Genomic DNA, 7,591 nt, shown 5'->3' with positions numbered 1-7,591 from the left:
ACCAGAAACCGAGTTTGAGTGGTCTGTGTTGAGGTAGCTTGAACCGGCTAGACCGAGTGGTTTGGTCTAGCCAAGGTTCAAACCATGGTGTTATCTGATCCAGACCAGTGCTCATGAATTCATAAACTGATGGTGGTCTATAGCCAATAGTATAAAGGAGCCGATCTTAAACCCCCATGTACTTGGCATTCTGATGAAAAACTTTTATCAACCTCTATGAAGACTGATCAACATAGCTCGGGTTGAAACATATGTTGAACTTATCAAGAAAGCTACAACCTTTGAAATAAGCATCAAGAAAGGAGTATATGATGGGTTCTTAAAGAACAACAAAAAATACAACATCTACAGGAAGTCAGACCCATCTAAGGGACAATTCAATGTTGTAATAACCTCAAGACAGAATTAAGAACAACGATAAGGGACAAAAGGCAGACAATCAGAGTGGCTCCCTAAAAGAAAAAAATAAGAATGGATATGGGGGAAATCCTAAGTGGACTAGAGATCAAACATTCACCAAGTTCGAGAAGCCTTTGTCACAGGTCATGGATTTACTATTACAAGATGACCTACTCAGGCTACCCAAAATGTCTAACCCACCATAAACGAAAGGAACTTACCCAGCTAAGTACTACATATACTACAGAGCTATGAGGTACGACACTGAGGAATGTTTTATCCTGAAGCATATTATCCAAGACCACATAGACAGTAAGGAGTTGCTTCTGAACAAAGAACGGCCAGAATTGAGCAACAATGACTGCATAATAGAAAAAATAGTTCAAACCTATGAAGCAAGAGAGAACTGGTTCTCGAGGAAAGTTTTGGAGTAAGGACCATCTAACAACACAATAGTCTGTATTCCACGAGCCCTCATTTATAGCAATTGTTCTTATTTGATGCGTTTGTTACCCCAAATCTGTTACCAAGGAGGGCAAAGGGTACAAGGAAGAGGAGTTCCATGTGAGAATCAGAAATCCAATTGGATAAACATGATGTATCTGGACACACCTAACAACAATCACACCGAGGTTCTTTTTCTAATGTCCATCACTAAAAAGGATGCCCTCCTTGTATAGTCTCCATTGTCCAAACCCGAAGGGCAAGCTGACATATCGACTATTCAGTTAAAGGAGGAAACAACCCCATTGGCAAGCTCAATTATGAATGTGATGTCATCCAGTTTAAACCAAGTGTTAGTCAAAGACCTCTCTAAAGGCTGAAGGTTATAGGAAAGTCTCTCCTAACTGCACCTACAATGAGAACCTAAGGTCATGGCCACAAAGAACATAAATAGAAAAGGGCAAAAAGGAAAAACTCTTCTCAGTCCTGAAGGACCATCTCACAAAAGGGACCATCGTTATAAGCTCAGTAGGAGGTTCAAACACATCAGATAGCACATGACTGACTCAACCTAAGATAAAAAAGAGCTACCAGGCAGCCTGGACATCTTCGTCTCTCCTTCAGCAAAAGAAAGACATCATGCTCAAAAAAAGGTTTTCACGATTCAGGGCAGAACCACAATGGTATGGAAAAGAAAAGACATCCTACATGAGTCATCATCTCATGACCCAAGGCAAGTTCTCAAAACCTGGACTCTATAAATAGCTTTTTGGAAAAGCTTTGAAAATCCAAAAAAGAAAAATAAAAAATCTCAAAAGAATAAAAATAAAAAAACAAAAAATCTTCCAAAAAATAAAAAATCTTTAAAAATTAAATATTAAAAAAAATTAAAAATGTTTCTTCTCCCAAGGATAAAGTTATCCTCTTCGTTACAGAAGAATACTATTCCTTTTTACAAGACTAAGAAAGCCTTTTGTCAAACCCCTTTCTTTTGTTTTCACTAATCATTTTCAATTATGCATTTCTATCTAAAGCATGTAGGGGCATGTCAAAGAAATCCAAACCTATGCAAAACCCAGGGATAAGTCATCATAAAGCCATCCAAAGTCCAAATCTCTTATACAAGAAGGGTCATTAAGAGTCCAGTTCACCTCATTTGGTGAGACCCACAATGGTCTTGGTTGTCCAGTTCACCTTGACTCCAACAATTATAGGAAGATGATAAAGCTTTATCATGATATAAGGCATACCATTAAAAGGTCATTAAGAGTCAAGGATCTTATCTCAAAATAGATTCAGCTCTCTTCAAAATAGTTTTTCCCTCAAGTACGTCTCTACACCCAAAAGTTCACAACATAAGATATCTAAGTCCTAAGGAAAGATAAGACAATGATATTGTGAAGCTAAGGTACTTTAATCTAATGATTCTAGCCCATGAGTCTATAATGATGAATTATAAGGGCATGTGATCATTATCAATGCATAAATGTAAAGCTTGTAAAACCCACATAGGCAACTAACTCTCTAGGAAAAGGGTTGGGTGTTGAATACCTTCAATGTTAATCTGCTTCATAGGTTGCCCCCCTAAGGAGTCTCAAAAACCTAGTTCACTTCCTGATACTAGCACTGACCTTGTTCAGCAAGACCGCCAAATGGTCTTGGCAATCCAGTTGTCCTTGGACTGATCCGACCTCATTCGATATGACCCATAATGGTCTCAACAATCCAACTCTTCTCTTCAGATGCTGACACCGACCTCATTCGACAAGACCAATCACAGTCTCAGCAATCTAGTCTTCCTTCAGACACCAGCCCGACCTCGCTCGATAGGACTAAATCCAGTCTCAACGACCTAGTGTTCTAAGCCTTAAGTGTCTATTTTTTTGTCATAAACTGAATAATATTGATTAATAACAAAGTGAGCCATCTGTAGACACTAAAATTTTATAATGCCTGATTACTAACATGTTCTTTATGATAAGTGTGCAGGTACAAGAATCTGCCACCCTCTCAATGGATGACATAACAGAACCGTCGTCCATTACTGGATGATGGAATGCCAACTGTTGTTGGACAACAAAACAAGGAGTACAGTCTGCTTGGAAACGACATAGTCAGTCCACTGTTTGCTATACCGAACATGCATAGATAAGCTCAAGCTTATCCCTATTCGATTCTAACTGCTTGGTATGTCTCCCAGGGTAGAAGGACTCTTCTTTAGGTGAGTTTTCATACAGGAAAAACTCTTCTGAATGAGTATGTTGAACTCTATAAATAGGAGCTCACCCCTATACCTTGAGCATCTGAAAATCTCATACCTACGTGCTGGTTTTACGAGAACACATATACTCAACCATGCTAACACGTTGTCCATACGTCATTGATGAACACTCCTATCTACATGAAGGTGCTAACAGACAGAAGAACAAGCTTGAATGATAGAACATACCCCCTGAGTTCGAAAAAGGTATTTTCCAGATCCCTAATTTATTCCTTTTAATCTTATTTCTCCTTTTGATTGAGTATTTATACACATTTTTTACCTTTGATTGCATATTGAAATTCGTGATGACATGATTCAAGCTACGAAGATTGAGAAAACTTGCCCCATCTTTACCTTCCCATCAGGCGAAGGATGGTCGAAGCTTGCAACATCATCCCTATGATTTTAAAAGATGATTTAAGCAAATCCAAGTAAGTCTCATCTTCCCAACATTCAAATTTATTAATCAATAGTTGGGGACCACTAGTTGGGGACAAAAGATTAAAAAAATCCTAGATTGTGCGAAAGTAATTAGGTTGGGGACTACAACAAGTTTATATATGATTCGAGAAAACATTTCACAACAAATAAGCAATGTCATATATGTGCCATGCTTTCGCAAATAGTTAAGTACAATATTTGCGATATAAGGCAATTCACAAATTACGTTATGCAAGAACGTGTAGTATATGTAAATAAGGAAGATATTTGCAAATTTAGTGGGCTTTCACAAAATAGAACAATGTTATAAATTTATGTGATTTGGGGAAGTATATGTGAAAAAGTATGATATTTGTGAATTTAGTAGTAAGTGGTAAGTAAAGTTTCACACATATTTTTGCGATTTCATGAAATATATGCGAAAGAGTAGGATATTTTCTATTTTGGTGGTTTCAATTTCATCGAGATTTCATAAATAAATTTATGTGAGCTCGTGAGGTATAAATTTGCATAAAAAAATAGGTGATTCTGAATTTAAGTAGGTGTTAGATATATTGGATGGGTTGTACAATTTTATCATAAAAATGCTTAAATTCGCAGTTGCGAAGGGTAAAAGTATCCTAATGATGTTGGATGTTTGTGATTTTGGACATCAGGAAAATATAAAAAATTGTAGGATTTTTAAGAAATCTCATCAAATTACTCGTATAGTCATTTTCCGTTGCTTTATTCTCCATTGCTTTAAAAGCTAATAGTAAGTGCCTTTTCTTCTTTATTTTCACGAGTCTTTGACTGGGAATCCATTGGAAACAAAGTACCCGTAAGTTATACAGAGCCTTATGGTATCAACTTTTGATGTAGTCATGTATATTTTATGCAAGAAATGAGTATATGCGCGACATTTAAATTGGTTTTAACTAAAAATACTTGTGGATAAATTAAAGTTTCTTTCCTTTCATGTTATTATGTGGGCATACAAAGTAAATATTCATTAGATCCTGATAATCTTGACTTCTTTTAAAAAAAATGTTTAGGTTGGCAGTTTTCATTGCCACTATTTGACCGATGCTATGACATTAGTGGTAGTGTGCAATTGCCACTGCAGTGGTAGTTTGTAAGGGCTGTTATAGGGTACTTACAGTGGCAGTTTAAATTGTGCGGTTTAACAGGCCCCAATAGGAACTATAGTGGCAATTGTAAATGCCACTATAGGGTAACAGTGGCAATTACCTAATGCTGCTATAGATAACCTACAACGGAAGCTATACTAGATCAAAAAAATGCCACAGTTACCAAACAACACAGCACCTATCGCGCAGCGAGGAATTGGCGCTGTTTGCTTGAGTGTCTTCCACACAGGGCTATAGTGGCAGTTTTGACTGCTGCTATAACTATGTTTTGTTGTAGTGGCCTCTTGCTGACTCGGGTCGGCAGTCTCTGAAATCTAATCAGAATCGGATCAAGTTTGAGTACTTGTATCTCGGGCACCCTACGAGGAACAACAACATCCTTCCTGCATATCTAGTTTAAGACAAAAAGTTCTCAATAAAGTAATGCATGGTTCATAGTTGGTCTGACCCGAATGGACCCCAAACCAATTATGATGGACCTCATGGGATATGGGCCTACAACTAGAAAGGGTCCTTTTATGCTTCTAACCAATATGGAAATTTCCCTCCAATTTGAGGACAGTCCTAAACAGTATATTTCTTTATGTCACAAATATCGCGGACGTTTTGATTTGTCCTAACCGAATCATTTTTCGAAACCATTCTGCGAACCGGCTTGAGTTGAAATTCTATTATACGCGATTGACTTAAACAATATACTAGCCAAAAAATATCATAATTATCATAAATAAATTTTTTTATATAATGAGGAACTCTCGCCGAAGTGAGGAAAACCCTAGGTTAGGCTTTATGACATTGGCTCGCCTATGAAAGCTACAAACACACCCGTGCACCAGTGGGATTTGATTAGGTACCTTCACCTGAGCACCTTCACAACCACCTTGACTGTTTCTGTAAAACCAAACATCTAGATAAAAAAAATAAAAAACCTATGAAATTCTTGATGGTTAGATACTAGTTACATATTTGAGTTATCTTTTTCTAATATATATATATATATATTCCTTAAATATGTTTACTAAGAAACCCTGTTTTCTGGTTGAACCATTGAGAGCCGTCCGAAGGATCAGACATTTATTCATAGGGTCCCCGACATTAGGTCCCTTTGTTTCACACGAATTCGATTCTCTCTCTCTCAGTCGAGCCCTTGCCCCGTCGCCGGACTCCTCTCTCTCAGTTGAGCCCCCTATCTCTGCCCACCATCACTAGCCCCATCTCACGCCTCCCTTTTCTCCCTCTCTCTGCTCCTTCCATGCGGGAAGCAAATCAGGTCATTCTGAAAATGAGCGCTTTTGCTCATGCGGACATCGTGGCCGTCTGTTTGCATTTTGGATGAATGCCACGTGGTTTTGTTGACTTTTGACCTGATCTGCTTCTCATATATATGCCCGTGTGTTTGTCTATTGTTAAATTAGTTATATTTAAAATGATTAAAATACTTTTAAAAGTGATGATATTTTTTAAAATGCACTGTGGTTTTTTAAATAAAAAGTAATTTTTACTTTTTATATTTAAATTTATAAAATTTATTTTTTATTAAAAAGTAGTTGACTTTTTATTTTTTCAAATTCAAAAAACTCATTACCCATATTACTGATACCCAATAAAGTAACCATACATTTTAAAAATGCTATTATTTTTAAAAACATTTTTTTTTATTTCAAAAAAATTGAATGCATCTAACGTTAATTACAATTAGTTTAATATTGATATTTCTCGAGATGAGCGTGTTGTCCATCTCCAAAAATGTTGAGATGGACAGCAACAGTGGACCCCTTCATAAAAAATGGCCTCCTTAGATAAACGAGTTTATATATATATAAAAGAAAATATAAAAGAAAATATAATGTGATTTTGTACCATAAGGTGTATACATTTTTGTTTGTTTGCATGCCATCAAATAGTAAATCTAACAATAGGATGTGCTTAGCATGGTTTATTTACTATGTTAAAAGGTTTTATTGTGTCTAATACATCATAAGATTATATTTTAGAGACATTGAAAATCAAAAATAAAAATAAAGGTGGTGTAAAAATGGCATAAAACATCAAATTTCAATGAAGTTTAACATATGAAAATAATAAATGAAACATGTTAGACATGATTGTTAGATTTTGCATTTGGAGCTTAGATCTAAGTAGGGGTGGCAATCGGGTTGGGTTGGCGGGTTGGCGTGTCAGCATACCTCAACCCGAACCCGACCCGTTTATTAAACGGGTCGGCTGTGGCAAACACGAACCCGACCCGTTTAATAAACGGGTAACCCGACACGACCCGCCAACCCATTTAATAAATGGGTTGGGTCGGGTAAACGGGTTTTCAGGTTCGCGGGTCAGGTTGGCGGGTTGACGGATCGGGTTGGCAGGTAGTCAGGTTGGCGGGTCGGGTTGACGGGTCGGGTTGGCGGGTTGGCAGACGGGTTGGCGGGTTGACCCACCCGCCTAACCCATTTATTAAACGGGTCAGCCGGGTTGGCGGGTTGGCATACCCCCAACCCGAACCCGACCTGTTTAATAAACGGGTTACGCGGGTCGACCCGTTTATTAAACGGGTTGGCTTAAGCCCAACCCGAACCCGCCTAAGAGGCGGGTTGGCTGGTCGGGTTGGCGGGTAGTGTCAGAAATTGCCACCCCTAGATCTAAGTAAATCTAAATAAAGTGTATACCATATCGTATAGAAGCATCCTATATATAATGTTTTTATGATATTTTTTCTTATATACTTTTAAAATTTAAATATACGGATACTTTCCCTAATATTTTATATTAAAAACAATTTTTTTTTATTTATCCTGAGATTTTCCTTTTTGAGAAGGTCCCGAAATCAAGATTTGCGTTTTTTACATGTAATCAGGATTCAGTTACTCAACAAATCTCAATATCTATATAATAAAATCCGATCCATTGACATCCC

The sequence above is a fragment of the Nuphar pumila genome, chromosome 3, assembly GCF_984573655.1.
Source record: "Nuphar pumila chromosome 3, dmNupPumi1.hap1.1, whole genome shotgun sequence".
Classification (NCBI taxonomy): Eukaryota; Viridiplantae; Streptophyta; class Magnoliopsida; order Nymphaeales; family Nymphaeaceae; genus Nuphar; species Nuphar pumila.
Note: the sequence above shows the minus strand (reverse complement) of the source record.